Source organism: Adiantum capillus-veneris, chromosome 29, assembly GCF_014529385.1.
Source record: "Adiantum capillus-veneris isolate H3 chromosome 29, ASM1452938v2, whole genome shotgun sequence".
In the NCBI taxonomy this organism is placed as follows: domain Eukaryota; kingdom Viridiplantae; phylum Streptophyta; class Polypodiopsida; order Polypodiales; family Pteridaceae; genus Adiantum; species Adiantum capillus-veneris.
This window is the reverse complement of record NC_140959.1, coordinates 71179401-71200566: the sequence shown is the minus strand read 5'-3', so window position 1 is coordinate 71200566 and position 21166 is coordinate 71179401.

Below are 21166 nucleotides of genomic sequence, written 5' to 3'. Positions count from 1 at the left end.
TACAATCAGCCCACTATGCAAGCAAAAGTTCTCAAGGACAACCATAAGCTTTTGTGCATCTTCTAAAGTGTGTGCTAGAAGCACTACATCATCCGCATACAACAAAAGCATGATTACCGCATTGCAAATAGTGACCTCTTCAATGCCTTCTTCTTGCATAAAGTCAAGTACCATTTGTTCCAATTGATCGATGCATAGACCAAAGAGAGTTGGTGACAATGGACATCCTTGTTTAACCCCAATAGTGCTTACAAAAATTTCTGAAATTTCTCTTCCCATGCGCAATTGACAAATCACCTTCTCATAGATTCGAGAAACCGCAAGCATAAACTCACTTGGCACTTGGAGTTCTTCCATCCTTCTCCACAAATTGTTACGTGGAATCATATCAAAGGCTTTCTTAAAGTCCACAAAACAACAATAAAATCGCTTGCCTTTCAACCGACTTTCCTCCATGAGAACACGAAGAGTGACAAGATGATCAATGGTGCTATGGCATCGACGAAAACCCGCTTGTCCCTTTGCACGCTTGTCGTTCTCTTCAGCCCAATCACTCAATTTCATCTCCATTATGCACCCAAACAACTTTGCCATAAGAGACCCAATCATTATAGTCCGGTAGTTGCTTACATTCTTTACATCCCCTCCTTTATGCAAAGGCTTAACCCAATTAGTACTCCAATCATAAGGCATACCATGTTGAAGTGCAAGGTTGAACATATCACACATCCACTCATGGGTAAAATCTCCCGTCCATTTGATCATCTCCGGCTTGATACCTTGAAGATCTCCCGCTTTGCGAGTGGCCAACTTTTCAAGCCCACCGCATACATCCTCAATAGTAAAAAAAGACGGCATACATGGGAGTGAACCATAAAATGGCATTTTTTCAGTATTTGCTGGCTCATATAATTGCCTACAATGTGTGTACATATCCACTAGACTCAAGTTACCAAAATTCTCAACCCGCTTGCCTCTCAAGTTTCTCCAAAATCTTCCACATGCATGTGCCTTTTCTTGGACTTGAAATTCTTGTTGCTTTACTTCCCATCTTCTTCTCTTCTTTTGAATCAATGCCTTGTATGTATGCAAATGACTTTGATAGTTGTCTTTGTCCATAGTTGCATCAAGCTTTATCAAGGACTTTCGAGCATCTTGACATTCTTTATCAAACCACCTTTTGCGTGATCTATCTTTGTTGATACCATGGAGATGCTTTATGGCAAAGCATTCTTCCGCACAAGAACAAATAGCTTTCTTGAAAGCTTCCCATTTAGTTTCCAATGGTGCATCACATTGAAGCTTTGTCATACATAATTTTTGCTCAACCATTTCAATGTACATTGGTACCCGTTTGAAATCCATACATAGTGATAACTTCTCTTTCCTTTGGCTGAGATTATCATGCTTAGTTGCTTCTCCACATGAAAGGTCAATACATAAGGTGCGATGGTCGGATTCCGGGGTCCATTGACCAAACATAAAACTCTTTATGCGATACATAATGGCTTCAGAGAGTAGCATATAGTCAATCACACTATCCCCATTATGTCTCCTACATGTAAATCCATTGGTTCCACTCCACAAAGATACACCATTGGCAATGAGCATACCCGTGCTATTACACATGTGTAAAAGTAACTTTCCATAGTGATCCGGCTCTTTCTCATCCATTGAAGTACGATCATACAAGTGAACTTCCTCCAACTCCCTTGAAATGTATGGCATATCAAATTGTTGAGTATCATGTTGCAATGTTTTTGTGCGAGCATTCATATCCCCAAATACAATAACATCACCTTCACCTTTGAAATAAGCAATGTCCTCTTCCAAATCAGAAAATGGTTGATCTCTATCCATGCAAGCATAAAAGGGAGAATCATGATGAGGAATGTAGCAACCGGATACAAAAATGGGTGCTCTTTTTGGTGTCATAATTTTCAGCCATACATAACGTTTGTACTTGTCATCTTTCACAATTGATACAAAATCTTCCAATCCTTTCTTAACCATACATGATAACCCTCCTTGTCCTCTTCGTTGCTTGAGATTCTTTGACCACATCAATGAATGTACATTGTAATCCTCCAAGCCGTTAATCCTTTGTGTATCATGCTCCCAAGTTTCAACAAGAAGTACAACATCGGCTTTGCTTGATAGAGAGAGAGAGAGAGAGAGAGAGAGAGAGAGAGAGAGAGAGAGAGAGAGAGAGGGACTCCTTACTCTCAGAGAGAGAGAGGGAGAGAGACAGAGTCAGTTTGACAGACAAAAAGCAATGGAGGAGACACCTCCCTTGGAGTTTCTGCAAACCCCACCAACAAAAGGTGATCTCTCACTCTTTCTCTCTGTATTTCCAACAGTTGGTACAAATTGTGTGTGTGTGTAAACAAAGAAAAACCCATACTGTTGTTCAACACACACACACCTCAACACATAATTCCATAGACAGAGACACACACACACAGACACACACACACACACACATACACACAGACACACACACACAGAGACATACACACACTCTCTCTCCCTCCCCTCTCTGTCCCCGTTACTAACGGCGTGCAAAGCCAACCAAACACTGGCTGCAGCTCTCTCCGCGCGCCTATAGTATAGTTATGACTCTCTCTCTCTCTCTCTCTCTCTCTCTCTCTCACTCAATTGTACTTAAGGTGCGCGTAGAGAGTTGCAAAAAGTATGTTGTCGTCCTTGCGCGCCTTTAGTACAAAGAGACACATACAGAGAGAGAGAGAGAGAGAGAGAGAGAGAGAGAGAGAGAGAGAGAGAGAGAGAGAGAGAGAGAGAGAGAGTCTATGTGTATTTTTTTAATGTTCTTTGGAGAGAGAGTGAAAGAGAGAGACACAGAGAGAGAGAGAGGGAGAGACTATGTGTGTTTTTGTTTGTGCTTTGGAGAGAGACAGATATATATATATATATATATATATATGGAGAGAGAGAGAGAGAGAGTGAGACTTGTCATGTTTCCTGATGAATAGGATTAAGGTCCAGTAGGCAGAAGAGGCTGAAACCACACCCAGAGCTTGTGCCAGGATTTCAACCTTTGCAGGCTCAGTTGCTTAATGTTTCTGCCAAAAGAACTATTGACTTTTGTGAGGACATATCTGAAGAAGAGTCAATTGGTGAAGATCAATCAGAGAGGTCACCAGGCCAAGAGGATCCCTCACCCTACAAGGCTCCCTCACCCTGTACAGTACTTGTCAAGAAAAATACAAGAAAGAGGAATATAGACTTCTCAGATGATGCAGATGTGCCAGAAAGTAGTCCCTGTGCAACTAAATGTAAAGCCAAAGAGGATGTGTCTTCTCTGGAAGACCCAACTGCAACTGATGAGAGGCGGTTTGATTTTGCAGCATCTTGTGGTGCTGGGGACAAGTTTGATCTAGTTCATTCTATGTTTAACCCAAAGTTTGACATTGAAGACCTGTTAGCTCAGCACGGTAATTTCTTGTAGTCCTACAGAGATAAGTTTGAAGTGATGGTGCAGGTAGGGAGGGTTGTTCTGCCCACTATGACTCTTGTGCATTTAAATGACTGTGGTGGAAAGGGACAAGGACTGAAGAAGTATAGGGAATTACCACCTTCTTGCCGACATTTAGCCTGCCCTTTGCACAAAAAAGAATGCAAACTCATTCAGGAAGGCTTTGGCTTTATGATTTACCTGAACAGCCTGTTTGGATTCCTCATGGAGAATTCTGATGAGGTGTTAGAGGAGCAGGATGCAGCACCAGATGAAGAATGCGAGGAGACAACTCATATACAAGAAGTCGAGGAGGTTGAAGATACAATCGACCTTGAGGTTGAAGCAATTGAAGTACAAAGAAGTAAGATGCTCTCTGTGAAAACCACAGAAATCAAACTTCCATTGGATGTCAGTAACTTCACTGAGAAGCATGATCAGATGATGTTGCCTGCTGTGCCTGACTTCAGGATTGGAGACAGGACCTATATCTTCTTACATGATGTGCAAAGCATCTTTTATTTAAAGGAGGATTTCTCCATGGCTATTATTTCCAGAGTCCAAGAGGAGAGGAGTGGATTTGTTTCAGAGGATAGTAGTGATGATGAGGCAATGGAAACATCCAGCAATCCAATGGAATGCCTCCGAAGATGCTTTGAGAAAGCTGAAAAATACAAGGAGACACTACCTGATGAAGCCACCTTCCAAGCAATAAGACAAAGCCTAAGACCATCAACAAGTAACAAAGAAGTGGAGGATTGGTTTAACCATTCAGGTCAGGGGTCAACTACATCTGTAGACCTGTGGCAGGAAAACCTCTTTCTGTAGGATGAGAGCTTCATGGTAACTCTCTCTCTCTCTCTCTCTCTCTCTTTGTGTCACTTCTGACATGATATGTGCAGTCTTGGATTGCTGACAAGGATGACTTCCTTCGGCGGCGGACTCGAGAGTATCATGGAAGGGATGCGGCCCTAGAGCAGTACCTTTCAAAGCTTTGCGAGTCGCCGATAGTAGTTTTTCACAATTCCATGTCACAAGAGGGTTCAATAGCAACTTACACATTCAAGACACTATCACGCTTCTTGGGTGGACCCGTGCTGCCCAAAAGTGTAGATAAAGTCATTCTTGTGGACAAAGTGTTTGCTAGAGATTGTTTTGGTTACTACCCGGGCTATATAGGTGGTCGGGCAGCGTATTACTACACCTACACAGCAATGGCACTAGCTCTTGGTAGACAAAACCCAGATGAACTTTTAGAGTATGGCAAACATCTCATGATTCGTTACAAGGGTGACGTGCCAAAAAACAAAATTGAACCTTCAAAATCTTGATACACTTCAAGTAGCAATTGTATAAGATCATGTATTACATAAATTTTGTACAATGTCATCCACTCAGAGTATCTTTCTCCACTTGTGATTTACATACACCATTGTCTCTCTCCACCTTCGTTGACTTTCACGAGCTCCGGAGTTGTTGTATACCATTGATCTTTTAACTTTTTGTTGTTGTAAATGTCTGATGGCTTGTGCTGTTGCTGAATTTGCCAAGACTTCTTTTGCCTGCATTCGATGAATGATTCTACAATAGAACCATTCAAATAGTTCTCTCAAATTGTTAGCCTTGATTCGAGAGCCACCATGTCGTGTGTGCCTGAAATAAGCATTTCTTGCCATGTAATGAGACTTTTCCATCCCTTGGGTATTCCATATTGCCGGGTTCCCATACTTTTGTATAAAATATGGTAAATGATTGAAGATGATGTGCTGGATATGAAAACATATTAGTTAGAATGTTTTACACTCACATATTTGCACATAAGAGAGAATGAAATACACGATAATACCATGTAGTGAGTAATCTGGGTGTCTGTCCATGCTGTCTTGAATGATTTTTTCAGAAGGTTGAGATTCTCCTTGAACTTGTTCATATCACCTTGTGACCAGTCATCTTTGTCACACATCAAAAATAGGATGTCTATTGATCGCCAAACCTCAGCCTTCGCGTTACGAGTAGTTGGTTCTTGGTCTTTGACTGCAATATGTAGCTTTTTCCAGCTCTGATACTCTAACTTGCTAACATAAGATGTGTTGTATATTTTTCCATGTTTTGTTAGCTTCGGATCTCTTGTACCTTGGGGTTTAGATAAAAACCTCCGTGCCTTCACCCCACCGATGGATGGTTTGCATGGGACATCCTTCTCAGCAGCTGATCTCTTTTCATCCCGCTGGATTTTCACATTGACACCATGAAGCCCCATATCCGACAGTACCATTTCTAAGCACTGCAGGGCTACTTGTTGTTTTGCCGAGTTCTTAATCTTCCAAGCAAACCCGATATATAAGTAGACCAATTTCTCCACAATTCTACAAAGGGCATGCATTGTACAAATGTGGACATTCACAAGTGGTATTTTCAAAACCGGTCGAAAAGCAGGATCCTCAATGTGACGTGTTGGAGCTTTTCTCCACCACTTTGGGTCCATGACCTTTGCAGGCTCCATGCAGAACAAACACGGCGACTTTGCCATTGCACCCATTCCACAATTATACATGCACTTGAATGTTTTGAGGTCACCTGCAAGATGCCACTGAACTTGAAAGTCTCCCCTTCCATCTAGACGTAGTAGCTCTCCCTGATTAGTCTGTCGATCAATCACCTTCGGAATATTAGTTCGATGGAACACCCAATATAGAATCTCATGATCTTCTTTCTTTACCTGCAACACAAAATAAATGAGACTTAAGTAGATGTGAACATTTGAGCTTACCTGAGAATCTCGCTTACCTCAAACGCACCAAGCCACCATATGTTAGATTCTGATTGAACACTAAAATATAAAGGATCATCACTGGGACACTTTGAGAGGGCTCTATTCATTAAAGTAATAGTAACACGCTCTAGCTTTTTCTCTTTAACAAGCTCACACTCATCCAGTTTTAACACAAAATGTAATACCCCTCGTGACTCTTCAAATGTGATGTTGTAAAACTCCACCATTCTCTTCTGTAATATCCGCAGGTCCATAAAAATATTATTGAACTCATCATATGCCATGTTTGCTCCATGGCCACTGTAAGTTGCTTTAATATGAAAGGGCTGTCCAAGATAGTCTCCCTGTGCCTCGTTAAGCTGAAGACTCTCTTTCCAAACACTTGAGGCTGACGGTAAAAGTTTGGATTTTATACCCTTCTTAACAAAGATGGATGAGACAAACTTTTGGATAGCCGAATATCCTCTTTTGCTTACACCAAGTGAATCAAGTGTGCCTTGTATCTCTTTTGCAGGCACTGAGTTCTCTGAAATAAAGCGGTCCACTACATTTCGTTGTAGGACCTTAAACTTCTTGTCATGTACTATATCTGCTGCTAGGCTTCTACTTATAAGTGGCTTCAATCTCTTTCCTATATTGGCTTTGGGGTCAATGTTTTCCTTGTCAGGATAGATTGAATCTCTACATGAAGACAATGCATAAGTAAATAACAGAAAAGTTTCTTCACTAACACTATTTAGGCACATGAAAACAATGCATAACAAGAAAAAACAAAAAGATTACTTAACTAAGACAATGTAGCCAACCAAGAAGCATCACCTTAATGCTCGGATTCTTTTCTATAGACCTCCTGATGCAACCTGCAATGTTTCAAGATTGCGCAATTTCTTCTTTCGGATACGACCACCCAAGATGGTGTCCTTCATTTGACAACTTCGCACCTTTGCTTTCAGTTCTTGTACCTCTGTTTTATGTTGCAAAATGGTAACGTGATCTGTAGAATTACATGTGAAAGGCGAACAATCTCACATTGTTGAGCTTGGAGAATGCCCTTGTAAGTTTCAGCTTCTCTTGTAAGAGATTTACAATAACCCAGAAGGCCCTTTTCTCATCACCAGCAAAGGTCAATAAGCTTGTAGGATTGACAAACGGTGGAGACGCATTAGTCATTGGATTCTTAGGGTAGAGAGAGCCTCTTGTCTAGATATCTATGTGTTTAGCTCCCTGCGCTCCGAGCGTGTCTATGGAAGCGGGAGGTATATGTGTGTTTCTTTTACTACGCTTAATCAATGGTTGGTACTCATTGCAAATCAATGTGAAGGTGATATTTGGCTCGTTTCTGGGTAACATTTGTGCCATTTGAGGAGTGCGCCATTAGCCAAATGTGCAGGTTTAATGGAAAGTGAATAGCGTCTGCGCCTGCGTCCCTCCATGTTAGCCTCATTCCCTCCATATTGACGAGGTTCATTCAATTCAACTGAAAAGAGGATTATCCCTCAATCACTACGAACGAATGTTCAGAAGAGTAAGGAATCTACTTAAAGTGCACTTTTTGAACTTTTACTATGAAAGACCCAGCTCTATTATTTGCCATTTTTTCTAGAGAGAGAGTGCAAAAAATACATTTTCTTAGAAGGCCCTCCAAATGACCTCCGAAATTCCCTAATGACTTTGAGACAAAAAACCCTCCCTGCAAAGAGGGACTATGCTAAAACGATTTTTCTAAATGGGTACTACCTACTCGCACAAGAAGTTTTGGACAAATTCTAACAATATTTTCCACATTGTGACTTACCTCAACATGCTGAGCTTTTGTGAGGGAGGCGCCGCATACTAGCTAGGTATGATTGGGGGTAGGGGAACGCCGGACCGGCTAGGTATGTGGTGCCTCTCCAGCAGAAGCTCATGATGTTATGCATTGTATGAAAAACATTGAGAAGAACTCCGTTTTCCTACATGAGAAAGTTTCTAAATATTCTTATGTCATACAAAGCCTCTTCATTGTCTGCGACAAAGGACCAACATTTGTAAATGCTCAAAAGTTGGGAAAAAGATTTGTTGTTGAGTCAAATTTGCATGAAGATTTCTAGACGTAGACTAGATTCACACGATGCAACGAAAGAAGAGGGCTAGAGGTGACTTCGACCTTCTCTATGCTCACATCGTGCACTTGAGAGATGCTTGGATTAATCTTGTGATGGCCCCATATTCAAACGGAGGTGATAGAAAAGATCGATCTCGTGCATCCCCTATTTTCAAATAGTGCAGGTAGACGATGCTTGAAGACCATCATGTTGCCATGAAAGGTGGTGAAACAAATATAGAGTGAAATGTGTGTCATTTCTACATTTGAACTAGCATAATAAATACCAGCTTTAACATTCTCCATCTCTCTCTCTCTCTCTCTCTCTCTCTCTCATAACAGGTCTTGAGTTCAACTCTTCTCGTCGGCTAGATCTTTAAGGTATCTTGGGATAGTCTCCTACGATGTTAAAACTCTCTTCTTCGTCTTTTTCTTCTTCTTCTTCTTCTTCTTCTTCTTCTCTCTCTCTCTTTCTCTGTCTCTCTCTCTCTCTCTCTCTCTCTCTCTCTCTCTCTCTCTCTCTCTCTCTCTCTCTCTCTCTCGCTCGCTCGCTCGCCAATGTGTGGCAAGACAGAGAGGAATTAGGATGTATTCTTGTTCAATGATTGACACTTTGTTGATGACTACACTTATGTGTTTTCTTTGTGGACATAATCGCTTGGTTTGTGAGGTAATATGTGACAAATTACATGCTAACCACTCAAAAATGCATCTCAATTGTCAAAAAGGAATAAAAATTAGAAAAGCTTGATCAATCCAATCAAAATAGATACATGGGTACTTTGGGAATTTTGAAAATTTGAAGGGTTTGAGCTTGGCTACGAGGAAATTTACATAAGTTTTAGTGTAATTATCCAAAAGCTTCTAATTTTGACCAAGAAAACAAGAGAATTTCAAGTTTGCCCTTACTTTCACCACGCCATGAAAGTATTCATCGATGCACACACACACACACACACACACACACACACAGAGAGAGAGAGAGAGAGAGAGAGAGAGAGAGAGAGAGAGAGAGAGAGGGAGGGAGAGGCTTACTAATGTATTTAAGGTGGTTCAGATAGTTGAATGTAGCCCAATGTAACCACCCTCCTCCCCTCCCCCCCCCGCCCCCCCGTCCTTTATGTGTACGGTCTAAGTATGAAATAATGAGGGGCTACCCCTATTGTATACACTTATGTACAAAATCTAAAACCCCCCCTATTGTACACTCACGTGGTACCATACCGAAAAACACAATGAATCCCCCGGGCGAAAACCTTGCCTAACAGATCTTGCAATACTCTCCTTATCAAAAAGTCTACCATTAATCACAATTCTAGAAAAGGCATGCTTCCCCAGCAAGTTAATGAAATTCCTTATTGTGTTTTCAAACCCCATCTTCTTTAGTACACTTTGAACAAAGTCCAACTCCACTGTGTCAAAGGCCTAGACAAAGTCAATTTGGAACATACCATGTCTTGCTTGCTAGTTATAGCATGCACTATACCTAGTTGAAATGTAAGTATGCTATCATAACTAGATCTGCCACCAATAAAACCTGTTTGGGTGGGGTGAATGTGTTTTCTCAGCTCATGTGCTATTTTGATAGCAATATATTTAGCCAACAATTTGTAAAGAATCCCCATCATGGTGATGGGCTTCTAGTCATCTAGAGTTTTAGGGAAGGTGTTCTTAGGGATCAACTTTATGATTTCCTGCTTGAGGACATGATCTATGCATTGAGATATCCAAATCACATTCAACAATGGGCATAGTATTACTTTGAATTTTCACCAAAAGGACTGCATAAATTCCTTTTTGAAGTCCACAAATTCTAGGACATTTTGTATTTGGTAATTTTATCAAAGCATATTCCACTTCTGCCTCATTGAGTGCCTGCTCCAATTTGTTAGCATTTGTAGCCTCAATGCATGGGGTAGCTGCACTCAAGAGAGAGTCAATTGCATTTATTCTTTTGGAGGATACATCTGGGCTTACATTAAGCAGAGCACTGTAATACTGTGTAGCTATGTCTAGAATTTGAGTTCCATTGGTTATAGGACGACCATCACCACTATGAAGAAGTGACAAATTCTATCTTTTTCTTTTGTACCTAAGATTTTAATAAAAAGATTTGGATGAGTCTTTCCCATCTGCAAGCACCCATTCTGTACATAGATATCTCTGTTTACATTGAGCCATTTCCCAATCCAAAATTACATCTCTGACAACAATTATCTCTTGTATTTCCCTGTGAAACAATGCAATAGACTGTCTTCCATCTCTTTGCACAAGCTGTTTTGCTCTTTCTCTGGTTTGCATGACCTTCTGAATACCTTTCTCAACAAAAATCAACATACCAGCAGCTCTAATACAGTTTTGCATACTACAAACTATACACAGCCAGGCAGAGAGAGGGTTTGAGTTAGCAATAGATGCAGTATGAATACGATCAGGGACCTGGTATCCTAAAGAGCTTGTGATTAAGTAGTGGATTGTAAATCATTAAGGGTTTAGAATGCACTGATGTTTTCATATTTTACATTTCAATATCAGTAAGCTATAAGACAATGATCAGATAGAGCAATACCAAAAACAACCTTCATCTTCTCCGAGTTTGGGAGCCAAGCAGAACCAACAAAGTAAAGTCTATCTAATCTGGACCGGGATCCTTGGTGGGACAGGGAGTAAAATGTAAATCATTCAGAGGGTCTAGAAGCAACAGTCCAGGTTCAAATTTTACCTAGGTAATTGTGTACTACTATATATAGAAGCGTTCGCACCCAAACAATATTTTTTGGCCATTTTTACTTATCAATTCCTTTTCTCTTTTCACCCCCATTTCTGTTGCTCCACAATGTCATTTTGAGCGCGATTTTCTTCTACAAGAATATTTTCTCCCCATTCTCTCTACTCAAAGCATTGGATGTTGTGGAATGCTCGATTATGAGGTGAAATTTCAAATTTGTAGACGTATTCTTTGTAAATGTTGCAATACGATTTTTTTTTTCAATCTATGTCCCTACGCAAAAATAGTGTAGTCGAACGCATGTTTGACTACATTGTTTTTGCTTAGGGAGGAAACATTTTTTTTTTTGAAGTTTTTTTGTGTGTCCTCCCTATGCAAAAATAGTGTGGTTGGACATGCAATTGTCATGCGTCCAGATACACTATTTTTGCGTAGGGAGGACACAAAAGCTTTTGTAAAAACAAATTGTGGGAGTATCCTCCTTAAGCAAAAATAGAGTAGTCGGGCTATACTACTTTTGCGTAGGGAGGACACAAAAGCTTTTGTAAAATTTTTTATTGGTTGTGTCCTCCTTTAGTGAAAATAGAGTGACTTGTGTGTGGCTATACTATTTTTCGCGCAACGCAGGGAGGACACAACCTTAATTTTTGGTGCATTTTTTTGAGATTGTGTCCTCTTCAAGTGAATGAAGAGTAAGTTTGAGATAATATATTAATTTTGAAAGAGAAACTAAAGTGGCTCTAGATTTTATTTTATTTTATTTTAGTTATAATCTAGATATGGAAAGAACCAAACACACTCCAAGGAAGGTTCTTAGAGAAGATGTCAAATCAGAAGATATCAAAGGAGCCCTAGAAGATATCGAACAAGGAAATAAAGGTGAGAGCTCAAAGGGAGACAAAGGTCGGAGTTCAAAGGGAGAAAAATGAATTGCATCTTCCAAGCAACCAACCAAAAAGGGAGGATCCGCTCTCAGATCTAGTGAGTGAGCGAGAGAAAGTAGGGACGCTGCGGCTAACTACATGATGAATCCTATATCACGGGATAGCCGAAGCGGGAGGAATTTTAGCATTTCTGAGCTAATGCGGCAAAAATCTCCATCATGTGCACACCCTTTCAAAAGTGGATGGTGTGGGAATAATAATTCACATCATCCACACAGACATCATCTTAGTCGGCACAACTGCTCGGATCCCAAGATCCTCACCTGGCCTCATAACTGATTATAACGTCTCCTCATGTACTACATATAAATACACACCTATAGATCAATATGAGCAGTGCATTACATTGCCCTGCCTTGTTCCTCCTCTCTCTCTCTCTCTCTCTCTCTCTCTCTCTCTCTCTCTCTGGTATAGGTCCTTCACTCAGGTACCTCCTTCTTGCTCCTCTCTCTTCTCTCTCTCTCTCTCTCTCTCTTCTTGAGTGCATCAAGACCAAAACTATTATTTCTCTCCTATTCTTTGTCGGTAGACCTATTGAAAGACTCTCTCTCTCTCTCTCTCTCTCTCTCTCTCTCTCTCTCTCTCTCTCTCTCTCTCTCTCTTGATTTAACACAAAGAGCTCTTCTCTCTCCTTTCTAACTCCCTCCCCACTCAGAAGCAAGTTGAATTCAAGCCTTATCGGAGAGGTCTCTTGGGATTGTTCCTATGATCTTAAATCTTTGTGTGTGTGTGTGTGTGCGCGCGCGACTTGTCTACGAAAAACACCCCGTGGTGAGCTAAATGAATTCAAAAGGGCTTTTTTTTAGAAAATATCTTCTTTCTTTCTTTCTGTCGGCATAAAGCTAGAAGGTCTCTCTTTCCCTCCCCCTTTCAATTGTTATGTAGATAGCACTCTCCCTCTCTCTTCCTAGTCCCTTCGCCCTCTCTCTTTGTACTCCCTTTCCTACTCAGCCTTGGGACAACCCACTCTCCCTGTCCTTTGGAACCTTGGACGCTCTCCCTTTCTCTCTCTTTTTTTTAAAATTCTTAAAGTCTCTCTCTTTCGATAGGATGTCGAGAGTCTCTCTCTCTCTCTCTCTCTCTCTCTCTCTCTCCCCCAAAAAAAAGCAAATGAGGAGTCGCCATCCTCTGTTCCTTGTGCTCTTTCATTAGGGTTGTAAGAATGCAAACACAACTTGGAGATAAAGAAGAAGCTTAAGGCACACAATAGAGAATGTATTACTTAGTGTGTATATACAAAATAAGATAGCCCTAGAATGATGAGCATATATACAAAGCATGGAAAACAAGTAAAAGGATCACGATGGCTTTCTAAAACAATAAGAAAGTAATAAAATATTTAGGTGAAGCACTATTCAAGAATGTCTCTTTTATTAAGCGATCGAATGTCCTCCTCGCAAAGAAGCAAACCAAATTTACTAGTATTTTTTTTTTAATTTGTAAGATTTTTGAGCTTAGTTTTGACATCATTGCATTGGTTTTTCTTCTCTTTATCATGGTTTTCTCATTAATATATATATATATATATATATATATATATATATATATATATATATATATATATATATATATATATATAATTAATATATATGTGTGTGTGTATGTGTATGTATGTAGTATAGAACTTACTAGAATTAAGAATTAAGATGAAATAAAATTATCCATTTAATACTTTAAAACCAAAATAACATTTAAGGTAAGTCTCAATCATCACTGAAAACATTGAAAGTATCGTAACCCAACACATCTCTAAGGCTTCTTTTAGAAAGCCAAAAAAGATAGTTTGTTGCCATGTATCACTAATCAGGAAGCTTTTTAACCAATGGTCCACAATTGCATCCAAAATGTAACCCCTTTACAATGGCCTTATGGAGTCCCATATGAAAGTTCATTATGGTCTACATAAGGCTATGTGAGAGAAAACAAATAAAATTTAAATAACATTTAAGGTAAGTCTCAATCAGACCATTTTTTAATGTTCTTCTAGTTGGTACTCGCTACTCGCAAATGGCTTATATATTATGAAAGAGCCCCAATAATAAGGTAATTGGTGCACATTGCACATTAGTATTTTGAAACAAATAAAAACAAAAAGGAAGTAAAATTAAAAGACACATTAAAATCAAAACAAAAGAATATTTTAATGCTTTCAAATAAGCATAAAAAATAATTAAACAATTTAGTAAACTGATTTTTTTTTTAAAATCCTCAAATGAGAGAATCCTTTATCAATACCTTAGTGTTTGAGAAAGATGTGGCTGAACTTAGGCTTAAACCAATTGAAAATCGAGATTAGCCGATTGCAAAGGATGGCAAAGGAGAAAAAACCCGATGAAATATACTAAAAAATAGTATGAATATTTTACAAATTTCAAAATTTCTACTCGCATTTCTATTTTGTATTTGTATAATGAGAAAACTTGCCGCTTAGACAAAAAGGACTTTCTTGAAGATTGCATCATAAGATCAAACTCCTATGAATATTTTGTTTAATGTTTTGATCCCTAAAGTCATTTTCAAGCATGCAAAGAAAGTTAATGTGCTTAGCATTCTAAAACAATAGAATGCAAGAAAAGTAAAGATAAGATGTGAAATGAAAGGTAAGCATTTATCATGCACTAAAACTATGAAAGTCCCCCTAATTGAGTCCAACACTAAGGGTTTCTTTTAGAAAGCCAAAAACCTCCTCGTAAAGGAAGAAAGTGTTCGACACTCCTAAGTGTGTTCAAACACATGACTATCATATACATAGTAATAGTTATATAGGACTCATTCACTGCGTAACTGCATAAGAAAAGAAGAGATGGTGAATGGTTTCTGAACTAGAAACCTCTAGATGGGGGATCTTTGTCTTTCCATATTCAAATTTTCATTTAAACAAAGTAGTTGCTTCCAGGGGGATATCCTCCAAAATAGTCACTTATTTGAAGCTTCTTATATCACGTCTATTCAAGAGATTATCAATATTTACCCTAGTTACATACATGTAAATTGTAGGTGTCTTTCAAGTATGTGATAACGAATTTCAAGGATAAGTTTTAAACCATAGATTAAAGTCTAATTTTGCATTCTTTATTAGACAAACAATTTTTTTGTCTTTAATCAAGATCTTTGAGAGCTATCGATTTGTCTAAGGCCTTCAATTACCTATCCGCCTTAGCAAGCCCTTGCAAAGCAGCCAGTATGATGCCACAACTTTTCTTTGTCTCACGAAGAGTTATTGCTAAGCCTGAAAGTACCCATCCACCTAACATCCCCTTGCAAAGCATAAACTATGCATTCGAACATAGTGATGACTAGTATGGCCGGTGGCCTTCGATTGCCTCTCTCTCTCTCTCTCTCTCTCTCTCTCTCTCTCCCCAAACACTCAGCCCCTCGTGTCGTCAGAGCTACATGAGACAATGCCAGTTGAAGGAGCTGTCAGCACATGTCCGAAGGAGGGAGCCCGAATCCCTCCTCCTTTTATAATAGTATAGATAATTAATAGTATAGATGCACTCCCTAACTGCTTTGGTACAAATCCTTCTTCTTAGCGCAATCTTTAAATCATGACCTCACATTAAAAGAAAGGCTTGGTACGAATCCTTCTTCTTAGCGCAATCTTTAAGCGAGCTCACCAAAGATTGATTCTCTTCCCGTCCATGTTTGCTAGTGTAGCAAATAGTGTTTCTTGCTTGGTGTTGATATGTCTACCGCAAGCCATAGCCTATGTGCAGATCAACGATGTGAATTGTTGTATCAAGGGTTAGACGACAGAACCTCCCTATCGGATTCACATAGTAGAATACACAAAAAGCCTCTAGCATGTCGCATGCGGATAAAGGCATCCTAATTAGAGATTGGCACAGCTCCTCTTTGGAAGAGGGGATGAGCCTAGCTTCAAGTGCCTCGGATACATCACTTTTGTGCAAAGGAGTGCCATACTCACATGATCGCTCCTGTAGTTGAGAGGGCACGACACTTGGGACCTCAAAGTTGTCTTTCGAGAATGCCTTATCTAGGGTAAAACCCCCAACTTAAGGCCACCTAAGAGAGGGAGCTTAGATCTCCGATCTCCGAGCTCAATTATAACCAGTCAGTAGCTCATTTGATTCGCTTCGTCGAGAGCTTTACGAAAAAATTGATCTCAACTTTTTTGATGATCGGAGCCGAAAGTTATAAATCCATTTATGCATTCTTGTGTAACAAAAATGGGTGTGAAAAAGAAGACACACCAACCCCAAAAGAAAAACATGGGTGCCAACAAGGGTTAAAGTCATCCATTGCCCAATGAAAAGGTTCCATTTTAAAAAAGATGAGCGTTGAGCATTCTTTTGAATTGCACAAAGTTGGTTCAGCTTTGTCTTATTATTGGGGTGTCATTGTCCTTTCTTTGGGGGGTGGTTTTTTATTGGCCCCTTTACCCTACGCAAGTGAAAGATGCAAGAGATGAGGTTTGATTCTCGAGATTTTGCATTAAAATATTCATAGTGCTTGAGCTGCTATGTCTCAGGCTCATGTACCATCATTGCTGCTCTGCAGGGTGTTTGAGGTCTGTCGTCGATTTACAACATTGTCGTGATCCTTGTTTGTAAGATTTCTTGTAGATTTGCTTTCATGGAAAGCTTGGAAGTTGGATCGATGGACTTCTCGGGTCTTTTGCGCCCATGTCAATATCGTCATTGTCAACTTGAAAAGCTTCTGATAGCTTGCTGCCATCTTGGGGACTTGCATCTTGTAGGTAGTACGCTCATTGTCATGAGCATCGTGAGAAGGAGATTTCCTAAGCCTGCTCATGGAGGTTGCATGCATCGTGTAAGAGGGAAAAAATGCCCTGGTGAATGTCCAGATTAATTTGATCACCATGAGGCGTCGCAAAGAGCTGCGTCTTCGGATGATGACAATGTGGATGAGAAGATCTGACATCAATAGTTTTGATGCTTTTATGTTGTACGGCTTGCCACCTGATATGGACACCTCAAAAAGGGCAGGTAAATTTGAATTCCAATGGCTCTTCATAGATTTCGTAGCTGAAGCTTTGAGGCGCTCCACTCTCGATCTGCTCCAGCCCATTGGTGGTCACTCATTCAATAGGCTTGTCCATCCTTAGCCCACAGCAATGAGCTCCCCTTGGCCACTCCAATTAAGCCTCCCCAAGCAGTGTTGTGCATGTTTCTTCATTTGTGTTTACTCTGTGTGTGTGTGTGTGTGTGTGTGTGTGTGTGTGTGTGAGAGAGAGAGAGAGAGAGAGAGAGAGAGAGAGAGAGAGAGAGAGAGAGAGAGAGAGAGAGGGAGACATCACGCACAGCTCCACAGCAGACATGGCGCACAACGTCCCTTGGCCCTATCCGGCCTTTGTCAGCCTCCTCGTGCTCAATTGCCATTCCACCCGCACTAGCAAAGGCAATGGAAACACACACACAGACACAACCATTGTGTTGTAGACAAGCGAGAGAGAGAGAGAGAGAGAGAGAGAGAGAGAGAGAGAGAGAGAGAGAGAGAGAGTGTCTGCCTCAGCACATTTCGTTGCAGGTCCATCTCCCCTCTCTCGTGATGTCTGCAGAGTGCTCCGCATGGATTCGCCGATGCTGCACCGAGAGAGAGAGAGAGAGAGAGAGAGAGAGAGAGAGAGAGAGAGAGAGAGAGAGAGAGAGAGAGAGAGAGAGAGAGAGAGAGAGAGAGAGAGAGAGAGAGAGACTCCCCTAGCGCATCACCCCTACTTTCCCTCATCGTGGTTTGCTTCGATTTGTTGCATGTCCGTATGCGCATCAAAGAGGCAAATGGTTCCCAAAAAATCTCTTTGTCTCCCCCCCCCCCCCACACACACAAAGCTCTGAAGAGCATCTGCCAGTGATTCCATCAAAAGTAGTGAATTCAAAATCAGACACACATCTGCTACCTCCTACTGGGAGGGTGTTTATTATATTCAATTTATTGAGAAGATTCTTTAGAATCGTGTACTTTCCTCGTACGGAGGACCTCATCTAAAATAGAAGCAATGGAGTATTGAACCTGAGTCAATGGGAGAAGGTGCCATCGACAAACATACACGCCATTACGAAAATCAATATCCACACACAATCCTTGATGCTCGTGGACAAAAGGCTTGTTTGGGCACTTTTGTTTCTTTTCAACTTACAATATGGACTTTGAATCTACCAGTGTCACCATGCCGCCCTATCACAGCTGTGTACTATATGATTGTGGTGTTAACTATGTGAACTAGTAGCATTTTGAGACGCTATTGGGGGTATGAGGGTGCATCCAAGGAATACTTGAATGGGGACATGCTCGCCTAGTTAGATGCCTTCACGTTCGACGATGCAATCTCAGGGAATTCATTATTGGGTTCCTTGCCTTGCGTCGTCCCCACCTCCGCTCTTATTTCGTCACTTGCTTTTGCTTCGTGGCACTGCTACGTTGCAACCTCCACAGACACACACATGACATCCCCCGCGTTTTCCATTTCTTTTCCTTTCAATTCTTGCACAGTATCCTGCTTGATTCTCTCACTGATTTTGTTTTCAAATTGGGTACACCCTACACCTGGACGTGGAATTTTTTTTTGTTTTTTGCCTTCCCTTTTCCTTTTGAGCTCCAATCCAAGGGATCTTTTTGGATTCCATCTAATTCAAACGTTGGCACTACCTAATAGAATTTTATTTGTTTTCAATTGTAAGATGCCATGTTGTTAATGCAAACCTAAAAAGTAGAGAGAGAGAGAGAGAGAGAGAGAGAGAGAGAGAGAGAGAGAGAGAGAGAGAGAGAGAGGTAATCTATCCACTTTCTCTAATATTTAAGACATACCTTTTCCCTTGCTTGATCTATATTTTACACACCTTGCATGTGTCACTTGTCCATGCAATTGTGCTCGCACTTGTGTTGAGTAGCCACCACCTCTCTAGCAATTGTACAAGTAGGCATTAGGGGAAGTTTGAGGTCATTTTTTCCCTATAAGAAATGGAAGAGAGAAAAAAATGTTTATTTTTAAAATATAGGTAACAAATTTTAAACCACAAAATTTGGGGTAAATCTCCACCTTTTTACCATTTGCACAGGGATGTCACTTTTCATTGGCCCACATGGAGTGTTTCTTTAAAATCTCTTGAGAATGGTCCAACCAAAGGCACCAGGATGCTATGTAATCTATTGTGGTCCGGATTTGATGCATGAGGGGGGTGGCTTTTAGGGGTGGGAGACCCTTGGTGACCGGTGGCAATCCCCTGCTGCTTTTGATCTTGTTGGGGCTTTTGATGGTTGTATTGAACTATTATGGAACACTTATGCTATCTGTATAATTCTTTTTGAATTCATGGCTCGTTGTGAGCATGGACTTGTTGTAGTCTTGGATTTCTAGAAAGCGGTCAGCAAATCTCTAGTTTCACTTGTGATACTTGTATGCAGAGGCAATTTTCTGTGACAAGCAGTTAGTGGAAATACTTAATGCTCATCTTTCATTTTCAATCAAATGCTTACTACTGCTATATTTTGTCGATGAATAGCCAAGATAGCAGAAATTTTGGACTGGTTCACTAACGTTGTCCTCTGATCACCATTGTTCAGTATCATCGTCAAAGAGGTTCTCTTCACAAAAAAGCTCACTTGAAGAGTGGGGTAGTGTGGCTTTGCAAAGTGTCCCATTCAAAGCTTTCAAGAGACAACCAAAGTACCTGAGTATTGTCCTTTTTTCCCACCAAAAAACAGACTATATCCTTTAAAGTGCATTACATCCCCAGCTTTATCATGCATCTTATGCTATTGAACTAGACAAATATCCAAATAAGATATAAGCAACCAATTTTGAAAGACAAGCAGCCTAGAGGGGTGGCTGAGGCCCGGAACATCAAAGGAGGCACTTTTCATGAGGAGAATTATTGAGGGATGTCCATAATTAACTTAGTGTCCTCATCACTAGGACTATCTATCATCAACACTTCAATATTGACATGGGAGGGATTTGGAGTTGCATTACTCTTAGTGACAGAGTGTTGCATGAGCACAGAGTCAATAGCTTCTAGAGTATGTGGAAAAGGGATATCTTGAAGAACATCAAACACATTAGGTGAGGTATATCCTCATATACCTGGTCTAGTTCTGAAATTTTTCTTTGATAAATGGTATCCTTTAGAGTCGACCACTCTTTAATCCTTGTCTGGAGGTCTTGGGTTCCTAGAAGAGGAGGGAAAGGGTTTTTCTACTTTATACCTACCTGGAGGTCTGAGGTTAATGCCTACAAATTTCTTAAAGCCCTGGTCCAAATAACCTGCTATCTCATTTAGGTCCGGAACTATAGCACGCCTTTTTAAAGCAAAAACTCAAGACATTACTATTCTGGCAGGGATGCAAACTATATGTTTCCCTTTAACCTGAGGGTCTGAGGTTAATGCCTCATTAAGGAAGCTAGTTAATTCAGCTTTACAGAGTTTTCCCTTGTCAGACCTTACAGGTGGCATGGATGCTTCCTTAGGATTCAAGCAAAACATAGTGGGTAAATCCATGGCTCGGCCTAAAAGAAGACGATTGACGAGAGTGTCGACGGGAGAAAGTGGAATCGCTATCGGATGGGGAAACCTCCGATTCTGATCCCTGGTATAAGGTTGGGTGAAGGATTCATTGGGGATGTTTCTAGGGGCATTATAAGTTCCATGCAGTCATTTCTTAGGAAGGCTAAAGTTATTCATGATCAACTATCGGTTATTAAAAGTGCACTGCCGAGTACTCAATCTTTGGTTCTCACAAAGATGCATGAGGCTTTTGAAATGTGTCTAGGACACTTTGCCTACAAATCACAAAGGAAAAGCTAGAATTTGATGATGTACCTCTTTTCTCATTGAAGAGGAAGCCATGTTGATAACTCAAGGAAAAATTAGATTTCTAAGGAAGGTGTGGAAGCACTTGTTGCTTTGGATTCCAAATAGAAGACCAAGAACCGTTGTTACACTTGTGGAAAGCTTGGTCATTTGTCTAAAGATTCTAGATTCAGAGGAAAACACAAAGGCTTTACAAAGGACAAAGGTAAAAGCAATCATCATGAGAAAATCAATGATAGTGACTCAAGGATAACAAAGAGGTTGCTCATGTAGTGGAGTCTACATTGGCAAGGACTCTTGCTTGTCACATGGAGCTCAATGCCGCCACCAGCTTCAGCCAGAGAGAGGATTGGAAGTAGAAGAGAAGGCCAAGC